Raw genomic sequence first — 13521 nt, 5'->3', positions numbered from 1 at the left:
GACATCGCTTACACCGTGGCGTGTCCCATCCCAGGCTTGTAGCACACAGGTCATTGAAGCACTGCAACTCCATGCTAGTGCAAGCTTTCGAGCGGATGCGCTGTGCCAGCAGGCAGGGGCTCATGTCCTGCTTTAACCCACCTGGAGCAAAATCTCTTGGATGCAATTCCTCCTTTATTCTGTAACCCAGCAATGGGCGACATGGTCTAGTGTGAGGTGTCCCTGCCCATGGCAGGGGGTTGGAACTGAATGATCTTAAGGTCCTTTCCAACCCTAACCATTTTATGATTCTACGATTTGCTCAAAAGGGGTTAAACAGGCTGCTGGAGCCTGTCGATTGCTCTGAACACAAATGTGCTGGGACATGGGGAGTTCAAGGAAGGCTGACTCTAGAGTAGAGGAGCTCTTCTGAATGCTGGCAGTGTTTTGTTTTGTGGTAACTTCTCTCTCTAATCCATCTTGAAACAAAGTGTCTCAGTCCCTTCAGTCCCCAGCACAGCACTTGCAGGAGAAAGGTATTTAGCTTCCACCAGGCTGAGATGAGCAACAGGCTGAGCAGGGATCTCAGCATCAAGGAACAACGTGATGTTTCCTGATGTCAGCCTGGGATGCAGGGAGGACCAACACAGATGAAACCACCATGAAACCAGGACTCACAGTGCTGTGGACACCTCTGGGGTGTTGTTCCAGGTCTGGAAGCAGGCAGGAGGAGGGGCTGCCCAGGTGGGTGCTGTTTCCAGTCAGTGTGGCTGTGCTCAGCTCTGCAGAGCAGTGGTTCTGGCTGTGATGCTGCAGTGTGGACGCCAGGCATGGCACTGCTGGGCTCAGCCTGCTTCAGAAGCCTCTTCTCATACTCCTGGAGAGACAAAGCTGGTATGGAGAGCACACTCACCCAGAAGCTGTGACAGAAAAGGGCTTTATTTTGAACCCACAGCAGAGCCCTTGTGTTTCACCTGATGTGACACATTCGCCCAGAGTTCACAAATAATGTAGAAGAATTTGCTTGAGCCCCTGCTACCACGCGAGATAAACTGATGCTCCCAGCCTGGTTTCGAGAGTGGAAAGCTGTTGCAGGAACATAGGGAAATCCATGCTGTGAAGTGAGAGGCTGGTCCTGGCATCGAGAGTTGCTGAATTCTGGTATTTGGCATTCAGAAAGCTCTTGAAGTAGCTCCCTGGTCCTGCTGAAAACATCTTATTACAAGAGGCATATTAATTTGGGGCCCACGCTGTGCTAATGAGTGGTACAGCTGCCAAACTGGAGCTGTGGCTTAGGCAGCCTGCTTCGGATCTGGAGCTCATCATCCATCCCTGTCTGTGGGCATGTGCGCTCAGCCACAGGCAGTGAGACCTCCACTAGCAAAATCATGAAGTGCTCCCTGCATTTGCTATTCCCTGTCCCTTGACCATACAGCTTTTCACCATCCCTGGATCTTCCAGAGATGCCCCATCCCTGGCAGTGTTCAAGGCCAGGCTGCACGGGGCTTGGAGCAAGCTGCTCTAGTGGAAGGTGTCCCTGCCTGTGGCAGGGGTTGGAACTGGATGAACTTTAGGGTCCCTTCAACCCAAACCAGGCTGGGATTCTATGATTCTGAAGCACCTAACTCCACCACTCAGCACCAGACTCTCTCCCCTCATGCAGCCATGGCTGTCATGAGCAGAACGAGCCCAGCACTTCCCAGGACAAGGCATCCCTCATGCCATGGTCTGCACCAGCATACCCACATCCAGGAAGAACAGCTTGGACTGAAAAATACACCAAGAAGCATTTGAAAAAGACGGAGATGGAGTGGATGATTGCCTAAGGAAAGAGACGGCTCCAGCAGTGCTTCACTTGGAGACAAGCCCAAGCTTTGAGAGCCCAGACTACAGGAGGAGCACCAAAAGGCCTTGAAATGTCTCACTGGAGCACAAAGCCCTGGTGAAAACCTTCATTTAACTGGATCCTAAGTGAGAGAGGTCAAAGCTACACTGCTGTGTCTGGCCACGGATACAGAGTACTGGGCAGTGTTCGAGGCGTCAGCTGGGGAAGGTGGAGCTGGGTCTGTAGCAGCAAGTTATTATTGTGCCCTTGGCACCCACGGAAAAACACAGGTCTGCTCCTTCAGTCTGGAAGAAGTGGCTTTTACAGCCATATAACTGACCTACAGAGAGAAATATTAACTGAATGAATTATTTCCACTCTCTCAAAGCAAGAACAGGGACTTTTCAATCACAGATTTTCTCTTAGCCCCTGACTTGTTAAACTGGGCTGCTCCTGGGCTACCAACCTTCTGAACAAGAGCCATAGCACACTTAATGACTCCGCAGAGGGCACCCATGACTTCCCGGCTGTCATCACAAGATGGCATTGCAGACCTAAAAGCCAGTCCGGCTCTGCTCAGAGATCTTTTCCAGGCCCTGCGGTGTCCAGCCCCAGAAGAAGCTGTGAACTTAACCCTGACTGCTGAGCTCCTCTGCCGGCTCTCAGCCCCGACACTTGCTTTTAATCACATCACTTTAATGTCAAGGCTGTGCTTTAAGCACACAGCGAGTGGACTGAAAAGCTGCTGCTGTTATTCCTGTAAGCCATGAGCCATCTAATTGCACTGATTTAGGCTAGTTATAGCGTTGACAGTTAATGGCACGCAGGGTGCTTTCATCTTGACCTGCAACACCTCCAGCTCTTCCAGGGCCTCTCTGTCCCGAGGAGACTGCTAATCAGAGCAAGTGGTGAAGTAGTTTAAGACATGGCTAAATGGGCAAGCTCTGAGAGAAACGCACCTGACTCTTCCCATTGCAAAGCACTCTCAGATGTAGAACTGTCATTTGGTTGCATGAGAATGATTTGGGAAAGCAAGGATATGTCTCTCAGTAAGTTATAGCTTTAAAATAACAAAAAAAACCTTGCTATTCTTAAATGTTTCTTAAAAAAATAAAGCTTTCTTTAAGTGCACAAAGCCATGATGCAGAGTGCTGTCCCCACTGCCACTTCTGACCTCATGGGGATGCTCCCTGCCCACCCATTGTGTGACCCACAACAAACAGCCATGCTTGGTCCCATAGTGAGGCAGCTCCAGCCCCACATGTTGCTCTCCCACCTCAGGAGAAGGCACCAACAACGGACTGAGCTCACACAGGGTTGTGTTCCCCTTCAGCCCTGGTTACTAATATCAAAGCAGGCAGTGCTTCACCCAGCTCAGGCTACCACAGCTGTGCTCACTAAATGGGCAGTTCTTCTTTGTCAAGGACTATATGCAGTTTGGACCAGCCCCATTTGACCAGCAGTGCTCATCAACCCTGACAAGCCTCAGCTGGCACCCATAGGATAGGAGCTTTATTTAAATTCAGCCCTGGAACTCTTTCTCTCCTGAGTGATGCTGTGAGAGTGCCTGGCTCTAGCTCTGCTACTGGGTGTACCCTTTGGCTCCTGAAAGGACCCTCAGGCACATGTTGTAGCTGTATTTCCAGCTCTCTTTTCTAGATGAGCTATGGACTTGTATTGCAGTCGTACCTCCAGCCTTGTTCTTGGTTCATCTCCTCTCAGTCCTGAGTGGGCTCTGCATCTGGGCTGTTGCAAGCTGTACCTGGGACTGCTGATGGACCTGGTGCGCTCAGACCTCATAGGACTGTGCCTGCTGCTGAGGATGGTGTTTCTGCTGGGGTCATCTTGGCTGCCCTTCCCTTAGGGAGCAGCCAGCCCTTCCTGCTGGGCCCATCATCTTGTTGCAGGAGAGTAAGTACAAAACCTGGTAATCTGTATGCCACCTATGCTTCTCTGTGGACCTGCCTGGGCTGCAGTGGAAGGGAGCTGTTCTGCTATGGTATTTGGTGAATATATCAGGAGATGAAGGAGTAGGGCTGGGTTAACATGTTCCTGTATGTGAGTGGGTGCTCCAGGCTTCATACACCAGTTGCTCCCTGCAAGAAGCAGCCATGATCTAACTGCATGTTCTTCCCTGGCCAGAGGCCCTGTAGCCTGACACCAGGGCTTAGTATTTGTCTGTCCTGATAGATCAGTGTCTGTGCTGTTCCTCGGGTGAGAGCTCTCCCTGGCACTGCTGCCCTGGGGATGGCAGTGGGGCAGGATCTGTTGCTGAGCTGCCTGTGGGGCTGTAGCTGGATCTGTCCCTCTCGACAGCACATGGAGATGCTGTCAGGCTGTTCCTTTCACTGCAGAGTTAGAGAGCAGCCTCCTTTGGCCCAGAGGAAAGAGCAATCAGAAAAGCTTATACAAACCAAAGCCAGTATGCCGAAGGGGTGGCTGTGCCGGCACGGAGTCCAGTGCTGCTCTGTAAGTGGCTGAGCAGGGGCATGCCCTCCTTTCCTCCCTCCCTCCCTGCCTGCAGCCCTATTCCCCTCTTGGGCAGTATCTTGCTGCCAGAGCCTAGGTTGTCTTGTTGTCCAGCATATGCTTGGGCACATGAGCAGCCCATATGGTTCCCCTCTGTTCTTGGTTGAAACTGCTGCAGTGATTAATTTTTCCAGTTCATCCCTGGCAGGGCCCTGGGGCTCTGCTCCTTCCCCTTCCTGCACAGCTTCTCCCTGGCTGTGTCACCTTCTCTGGTGTCCCCTTGCCCTGCTCCTACTGAACCTCTGTTTTTTAGCACTTCTCTCCCTTCCCCAGTGCTCCCATCCAGAAGATAGAGTGTAAGCTGCAATTGCTGTTACATGGTGCCTTTCATCCAATGGGAATGGCTTTAACCTGCCAGAGGGGAGACTGAGATGAGCTCTTAGGCAGAAGCTCTTCCCTGTGAGGGTGCTGAGGCGCTGGCACAGGGTGCCCAGAGAAGCTGTGGCTGCCCCATCCCTGGCAGTGGTCAAGGCCAGGTTGGACACAGGGGCTTAGAGCAAGCTGCTCTAGTGGAAGGTGTCCCTGCCCACAAAAGGGATTGGAACTGGATGAGCCTTAAGGTCCCTTCAACCCAAACTGTTCTATGATCCTAAGCAAGTTTCCTTGGTGTGATGGATGTGATCTGCTAATCTTATGGAGGAGGATCCCCTGGGACACAAGCCACCTCTGGGATCTGTAGCAGATTCCATCAAGCTGCAGGGTCTGTCTCAGTTACAAATGTACAAGTGGTGAAGTAGCTGCCTTGCCCCCAAGTGTGGGCATCACATACACGATAATCAACCACAGTCGCTCTGTTGTACTTGTGGTGGGGAGGGTCTGGTCTTGTAAAGCCTGGCTTGAGTCCCAGGCTCAACTCTAGCCAGTGCTGGCACGGGGAGCGGGATGCTGTGAGCATGACCCACATACCCTGGGCTTGCTGGTGAACAGATATGAGCAGGCACACAAGGAAAAGCACCAGCCCAGGATGTTGGAGATAAGTTCACTAGAAACAGCTTATTCCATTAAAGGAAGGAAAAAAACCTGTTCTTAATTAGGACAGAAACCCCAGATAAGCTTTTTTAAAAGAAAAAGCCTAAAAATATAATTTTTGCTTTGACTTGAAAACTAATTTTGCTCCTCAGACTGTCAGATAAAACACATTTGAAGTGATGCTGCATTTCACAACAAAAATATCCCTTTTCAGCTTGAAAAAGCTGAAATGGGTTTTCCAAATTTTCATCATTTACCTCCCGTTTTAAAAACTCTTGATTACGTTTTTTTCCCCAACAGCTTTAATGGGAATTAACAATTCCATCTGATTCATGGCTGGGTGGGAAGCAACTGGACCCCACGGCCCCCTCTGCTCTGGGGCTTCCAGACAAGCCCCAGTTTAACCTTCCACACCATTTTAGCTTTGCCCAGGCACTGGAATTTATTTTCTTTTTTTCCCCCATTCTTTCTCCTCTGAGGATCATTTTTTACCAGTGCAGTCTCACTACCAGTCGGGGAACTTCACAGTGAGTTGAGATCACATTGATTTCTTGAGGAAGAAGCCACATACTAATTTTTCCTATTTTATTCCTATGTGAAAAGCAGGAAATAGCTTGAGGAAGGCAGCTGGGTGTGCAGATTTGATGTTCACCTGCCAGACGTGGACCTGCTGCAGTGAGTCCAGAGGAGGTCATGGAGATGCTGCAAGGGCTGGAGCAGCTCTGCTCTGGAGCCAGGCTGGGAGAGCTGGGCTGGGTCAGCCTGAAGAAGAGAAGGCTCCTCAAGGGGACACCTTAGAGCAGCTCCAGTGCCTGAAGGGGCTGCAGGAAACCTGGAGAGGGGCTTTGGACAAGGGCCTGTAGGGACAGGCCAAGGGGAATGGCTTTAACCTGCCAGAGGGGAGACTGAGATGAGCTCTTAGGCAGGAGCTCTTCCCTGTGAGGGTGCTGAGGCGCTGGCACAGGGTGCCCATCTCTGGTTTGTGTTTGCTCTCCAGGGTGACCTGGGGATGGCAGCACCCACTGCTTTTTGCCACCCAGTCTCCCCAAAAGCTTCACCCTGTGGTCTCCAGCAGGCCCTGCTGCTCCTGGGCAAGGCACATTTGGCCTTGTTGATGTTTTACAGGGCTGTTTCCCTGGATGCTGGTAGGTATTGTGAGGAGCAGCAGAATGTGCTGTGGTTCGTGCGGAGCAATCTCCAGGTAATGAGTGTCATGGCAACTTGTGCCATAGCAGAAAGGAGCTGTGAAGGCTTTGCTGGACAACTTCAGAGCATCCAGTGCTGGGTGTTGGTGATGGCTGATGATTTAAAGCCCATTTTTGCAGGGAATAACAGTTCATAACCATCCCCTTTAAGTGCGTGACACTGAGATTTATGGTCTCCTTGCTTCTACCTTATGGGAAGTGTTTTACTAATAGTCCCTATTCTTGCTCCCAAACCTGTGTGTGCTGTGGTGTGGGGATGCTTTAAATGCAGTGTAGAGGAGGTGACAGCACAGGATGTGGCTCCCAGGCAAGGTAGCTGGAGCAGCAGGGTTGGGAGCTTCCAGGAGCTTTCCAAGAATCTGCAGTGTTGAGCCCTGTGACTGTATGCATGGTCCTGTTTGCTTGGACACCTGGAAAGGCTCCTGCTCAGGGCAGAGGTCCCTGGGGATGCTGCTGCCCTCGTGGTCCCAGCCTGGTCCCGTCTTGAGCTGGTGGCACTGTAAACCTGATGTTCCCTTCACACCGCTTACATACCTGCCAGGTCCCTCTGCTCTTGCTACAGGCTTTATTCTCATCTCCTCCTAAATCATTTGTCCATAGCTTAATAGGAAAGTGGATTTGAATTGATCACCATTGCTGCCTTATCTAATTTAATCCAAACCTGATATCAAACAGGAGTGAGGGAAGCCCAGTGGGAAGCCTGCCTATGGCAAGCCACTTGGCTGTGATGAACAGTGTAGTTAATAGCTGTAATGAAATGCTGGAGTCACACAGCACTGCCGGGCTCTCAGCGTAAGGCAGAGCCTGCCCTTGCCACAAAGCTGAACACCCGGGCTCCTCCAGGGCCAAGCTTCCTGTGGATGTGCTCCAGAGGGAGGGGACAGTCATCAGGGACTGGCACCCGCCGAGATCCCAGCCCTGTGCTGTGCCACTGCTGCACGGGCAGCAGCTCACCTGGACACACTGGTGCTCTGCCCCTGGCACAGCCTCCCCACAGGCAGGGATGGCCCCTTGGCTCCTTACATCCCATTTACTGTTCCTGAGCCTCCAAGGGATTGATGGCAAAAGCCCTTGGATGAGTTCTTTATGTTTTTCAGACACTGACTGAAAATGCATTTGGGCTGGTGGGCTGGTGGTCATGAGAGGCTGCAAGTGAGATTCAACATCCTGCCAATTGAGAGGCTGATGTTGATCTGGCAGAACTGCTCCTACAGAAGCCCCCATGTCCCAGCACACAGAATGGGTGAGATAAAGCATTTTTAAAAGCAAGCAGCCCTTGGCACCATCCCTGCAGTGAATGCAATTGTCTCACCTCCAGCTCCTGCCTGGGAAGCATCAATCCTTGAAATCAAGTAACTAGGGCCAGTTAAAAGGCAAGGAGAAGCTTTATTTGCTTTATTGTGACAATGAATCATACTGTGGTTCAAGCAATTTGGCTTGTGCTGAGCAAGGGCAAGTTTTGTATCATCCTGCCTTGGGGGGACCAAGCTCTCCCTGCTGCTGAGGTGCAGGACTGGCCTAGCTAAGCCTAGTTCACTGTTAACCTTGTGAAGCTCTTGGCTGAGAAGGCACCAGTGCTGTTTTGCAGGGAATAACCCATTTCTCCTCCTCAACTTTCCAAATTTCCTCTTTTCAACAGCCCTGCACTATTAATAAAGGAAGACTGAGGTGCCTGTGGCAGGTATTTGGGATGCCAGTGGCTCTGAGCTTGCAGGCAGCCTGTGTGAGCTGGGCAGTGGTGCCTGTGGTCTCTGCCTGGCATAGGAGAACAGGCATGCCGGGGCGCAATGCTCTCGCCATAGAGATGATCCCTGAATCCTACCCCATGCAAGGCTGACAAGCCCTGAGCAATGTTCACCCTTAAAAGAAGGTATTTAAACACAAGGAACCAGCTGAATTCATCTGTTACTGCTGTTGGCTGCAGTGCTGTGGGGATCAGCGCCTCTGTACCTGTTAATGCTTGGGGCCACTTGTGATGCCCAGAAGTGGCTGCAAACGAAGACAAGCTGAAGTCTGATGGATTAATACTGCCTCCCACCAAAGCAGCCTGTGATCCACCAATTACCTATCTCTTAGCCCTTTTCTCCATCCTTTTACAATCTAAATAGCACATTTTATAGTCACTGCTAAGTGATGTGATCAACATCAATTACCTACTAAAAGAGAATCAAGTCTTGATTTAAAATTAAGTGCTGCATTTTTGCCATGTTCTTTATATGTAGCCAACAGAATAATTGCAGTGACATAAAAACTAATTGCACAACTCCACAATTAAGCCTCCCTCCTAGTGCTGTGATTGTCTTTAAGTACATTGATGAAAAATTACTCCCAGCCCCAAATTACTCTCTCACACCCATCTTTTCCAATACCTTTGGAAAAAATCCTCTGCTCCAACAGATCAAACAGAAGAACTCGATATGCAAAGGATAATACATGCAGAGCGTGTTTCTAGTCTCTTTGATGTGCGAGTAGTTTCAGACAGCAGGATTAGGAAGGGATTACCCGAGGATGCAGCTGTGCTTTTCCCAAAGCAAGACTTCTCAGACCACCTGGTGCTGCCGTGAGGCCGGAGCCCTGCTGCAACCAGAGGGAAAAGCCTCTTCTCTGGGCTTCAGAGAGGCCAGCCCTGCCTGACTGCCAGCCTTGGGTTTGGTGCCTGGAGGGGTTTTATTGCTGCTCCTGCTGTGCCTGACAGAGCCGGCTCATGGTGGATTCAGAGAGGTGGCTGATCATCCAGTCAGTGCTGATCCACTTGGCCAGAAGAAGGGGAAGGGCAGGATCCAGCTCACCTGCCCCCTTGGGGAGACCACAGCAGAGGTGGATGGATGAGCCCTATCCTGAGCTGATGTTCCAGGAGCTGAGAGAGAAGGAGAAGGAAGAGGCTGGAGTACAGCAGTGCTTTCATACATCCAAAGGCCAGGAGTTATGACTTGCCAGATATCAGGTAGCTGCCTGAAAAATCATAAGCCCCACTAAAAATAATAAACCTCAATAAATCTGTGGAGCACTCCTGATGGGCATCGTGGGCTTTGACTCCAGATTCCAATTTTGAGGTGTTTACATCCAACCTAGAAAGACTGAGAACATTTCATTTACTGGAAATGAAAGCTGAGATTTGCTGACAATCAATCTCCTGCTCCAGGATCTTGTTGGGTGCCAGCAGCAGCAGACCATGGCGCATGAGTGAGCAGAGCCACGGGGACACTGGCCTAGGGGACAGCTGCAGCTTTCCACTGCTCCATGCCATCCCATCAGCTGTCACTTACTGCTGCTGAGCAGCCTTTGCTAGATAATTAAGCCCTGCAGGTTTAATTTGGAGGCTGGCAGGGTGGTTTTGGATACTGTCTGATATGCAGTGGAGCCCATGGGTATCCTGGTGCACCAGCTGCTCCTCAGCCCAGCCCTGATGGGGGTAAGGGTTGTGTAGCTGTGGCTTTCCTACTTTTTCTGCAGTGGCATCACTCAGTCATCGAAGCACAGAATCTCAGATTGGTTTGGGTTGAAGGGACCTTAAAGCTCATCCGGTTCCAACCCCTGCCACAGGCAGGGACACCTTCCACTAGAGCAGGTTGCTCCAAGCCCCTGTGTCCAACCTGGCCTTGAACACTGCCAGGGATGGGGCAGCCACAGCTTCTCTGGGCACCCTGTGCCAGCGCCTCAGCACCCTCACAGGGAAGAGCTTCTGCCTAAGAGCTCATCTCAGTCTCCCCTCTGGCAGGTTAAAGCCATTCCCCTTGGCCTGTCCCTACAGGCCCTTGTCCAAAGCCCCTCTCCAGGTTTCCCCTTTAGGCTCTGGAGCTGTCACCGGTGGGAAACGCTTTTCCATCCGACTGTAACCAGCTCGGTGCCGTGACCCGGGGAGGCAGAAGGCACCGCCCAGCACAGTCCCTCTGCTTCCAGCCTCGGTGTGTCCGGGGGTCGCTGGGTGCCGAGGCTGCGCACTGACCCCTCGCCACCTGTGAGCGGTGCAGGCGGGCAGAGCCGGGGAAGGCTGTCCGGCAGGGCAGGGCAGGACCGGACCGGACCGGACCGGACCGGACCGGACCGCACCGCGGGGCCGCTCCCGTGCGCTGGGACCCGGCCCAGGCCCCTCCGGCCGCCATGGGTCTGTGGAGGGGGGGGGGGGTGTGTGTGGGGGGGGGGGGGGTGGGGGGTGTGGAAACAGCACGGCAGGGGGCGGGGCCGCGCAGCATCCACCAGCTCTGATTGGGTAGGGCGGGGCCGCGGCATCGGCATAGGCCAGCGCGGATGGGGCGGGGCTGGGTGGCACCTGCGCAGTGCGGAGCGGTGAGTGGCGGGGGGCGGCCGGGAGCGGGCCGGGGCCGCCCTGCCTTGGCACCCCGGGGCCAGGCCGCGCCTCGCGTGGGCCGTGGAGGGGTTGTGCCGCCACCTCCCGTGCGGAGCGTGCCCGCCGGTGCCACTGCCTCGAGGGGAGCCGGCCGTGAGGCCTGGCCGGGGCCGGTGCTGCTCCCGTCTCCTGCATAGCGGCACGGCCCGGGCGCTGCTGCTGCTGGGGTGGTTCCCCCTTCGCCCTGACGCCGGGGCTGGGCGGTGAAGGCAGGTGCCTGGCAGCGGTGTTCTAGGAGTGAGCGGCAGCCGGGGCCCTGTGGTGGGCACCCGCCGGCAGGGTGCGGAGCAGGGTGCTCGGCGGACAGGGGGCCCTTTGGCTGAGCGGGTTTAAACACGAGTTCAACCAAACGGGAGCGGTTTGGACCCCCTTGAGCACGGGCGGGTGACCCCAGGCCCCCTGTGTACCCGGGTGGCTGTGGTGCGAGCGTGTCCAGGTGCCGCTGGTGTGGTTTTGCACTGTTAAAAGCGGGTTTATCTGCAGGGTACGTGCTTGGTAGTACGAGGGTTGAGTTTTAAACTGCTTAGCTATATTTGTGCAAGCTTGCATATGGCTCTCTTGTCGGGGAGCTAATGAAATTACATGTTAAACAAAGCCAGGGAGTGAAAACTGAGCAAATGGGATTTTGTATATAAACACTATTTGGAATATCGCCTTCAAGTGTTTGTGGTTGCCTAACGCTTGCGTTAGAAGTAATCTTTGACAAAGCATCAACACTACCCACCTCTCAAGATGGCCGAGGTTTACACTGACAGGTTCTGCAGACACAATTTCTGAGGGGCAAGTTAGTTATTTTTACAGTGTTTTGCTGCTAGACCTAACCCAGTACAAATAGGGTTTAGAGGTGGAAAGTATGACTTTACACTGATAGTGTTTCATTCGCTTGCCAGAGTATAATCTGCATGGGCATTGCTGTGGGTAGAGCTGTCTGGGTGGGGTGGCTGCTCCAGCACACAGCCCTGGTAGGAAACCTAAGTGCAGGTAAGTGTCTCTGTGGCCTTAGAAGCCAGTGGCACACCCTGTCATTTACAGAACCTGGTACCGCAGTGTTTCTGCTCTGTGTGAGCCTCTTGAATTAATTTGTGCTCTGGCAGTAGCATTATTAACGGATGGACTTCCTTTGTTCCTCTGTTTTCCTCCCAACCCTGCTTTAAAATGACCAGCCTGGATGGTGTTGGTGTTTTTCAGCAGCCTCCAAGGCATTGCTGTGATGAAAGCATCCGAAATACTTTCCCAGACACTTCTCTGTGGAGGTGAGAGCAGTGTCTGTGTTCCGTGTGACCACATAGTTACTGCTTCTGAAGGGTTACAAATATCCTTTAAAAGGAATAAGCTGGAAACCGGCAGTTCCCGGTGAGCTGTCAGAACAGCCCTTGAACCCCCAGCTCCATCCCCACACCCCAAAGTGGCACAAGGCCAGTGCTTGTGCTAATGCTGCTGCCTTCTCCCTCTTTATAGTTGAGAATCTCTTTGTCCTGAGCAATAAACAACCTGAAAACCTCTCCAGCACCCCCAGCCTCTCTCCCTGCTTTTACTTGGCAAGGAGGTGGAAGAATACTTACATGCGGCTGCGGTCAGGCTGGGCAGGTGTGGCTCAAAGCACACCTCAGCTACGCAGGGAGTATTTGTAAGGCAGTGGATTATTGGGATAAATTTAGGGATAATAGTCAGCCTTTCTATGTGCTAATCCTCTGTGCTGCTGACGCCCTCCCTGGCTTTTATAACCCACCTTGGCTCTCTTAACCACTCAGCTTTCCCCGCTGAGCAATGATGTTTAACTTGCACTCATGAAGTAGGTGAATCAGCTTTAATTAATGTTTGTCGAGCGCTTTGTTGGTAAGTTCCCTATAAAGCTGGTTACTATTTCTTATGAGCACACAGATATTCTTCGCATCTGCAGTGAAAAATGACACAGCACTGGGGATCTTCTGGGAAACAGCCCCCTGCAAAGAGACGGTGCGTGCTACCGAAGGCTTTGTCAGATCTCTTCTGGCTCTGGTTCACAAGGCAGCTGGTTTCTAAAGTGCTGACTCAAATGCCCCCAAAAGCTCTCGAGGCACTGGGAAATCTTCAGTGTCCCTGGAAGCCAAGCCCTGCTTTTGTAGAAGATCTGTAGTTCTTGCTCCTTTGCTGGGTTTCTTGCGGAGCCTTTGCTCAGGGTTTGGTGCTGCTCTGTGTGTGCCATCAGCTGTGCAGGCAGAGCACCTCTCCCTTGCTTCGAAAGGCCTTGTTTCAATGATTTCAATTGCTTTCAGCAAGTGCTGCCTTAAGTTATCCTGTCTGGGGTAGGGAGGGCTTGCCTGCTTGGCTGGGTGATGACTCTTACGGGCTGCAGCCATCACACAGAGCTGTTTGGGTGTCAGAGGGGAAGGGTAGAGCTTTGTCCTTCCCCGTGAGCAGCCCAGGTCAGTATTCCTCCCCCTATTGCACAAGGGAAGGCATCTTTGCCACCAAAGCCGTGTGGTGGCAAATCAAACTGAAGAACTTTGTTTGTGAAGGGTAATGAAGATATGAATTGGAACGGTTATGGCTGTGCTCATTCTGCCGTGCTGTGTGGGTGCCCTTTGGGCAGGATGAGCAGCTCTATTGTATTTTGGGGAGAGAAGGCTGTTAATTTAGCTCAGAGTTGTCACTGCCATAGTGGTGTAGGAGTGGCCAGCTGGAGG

At 52.4% G+C, this 13521-nt stretch overlaps 1 protein-coding gene and 1 long non-coding RNA gene across 3 annotated transcripts in view; one reads left to right on the top strand and one right to left on the bottom strand.

Moving 5' to 3' along the window:
- SIL1 (SIL1 nucleotide exchange factor) overlaps positions 1-13521 on the top strand; it is a 198853-nt gene that overhangs the window by 89043 nt on the left and 96289 nt on the right. The window contains exon 1 of one of the 2 annotated variants that reach the window (XM_062629273.1): positions 11094-11817. The exons of the other annotated variant lie outside the window; for it this stretch is intronic. The gene's annotated coding sequence lies outside the window, so the exon portion shown is untranslated. Of the gene's footprint in view, positions 1-11093; positions 11818-13521 lie in introns of those variants that run through there. 2 annotated transcript variants of the gene reach the window in all.
- Positions 1-13521, bottom strand: part of LOC134169050 (uncharacterized) — a 129623-nt gene that overhangs the window by 99038 nt on the left and 17064 nt on the right. The window lies entirely within an intron of this gene.

This window comes from Pezoporus occidentalis, unplaced genomic scaffold, assembly GCF_034315485.1.
Source record: "Pezoporus occidentalis ecotype Australia unplaced genomic scaffold, CSIRO_AGI_Poc_V1 ctg33, whole genome shotgun sequence".
Classification (NCBI taxonomy): Eukaryota; Metazoa; Chordata; class Aves; order Psittaciformes; family Psittacidae; genus Pezoporus; species Pezoporus occidentalis.
This window is presented reverse-complemented; position numbering and strand designations above follow the sequence as displayed.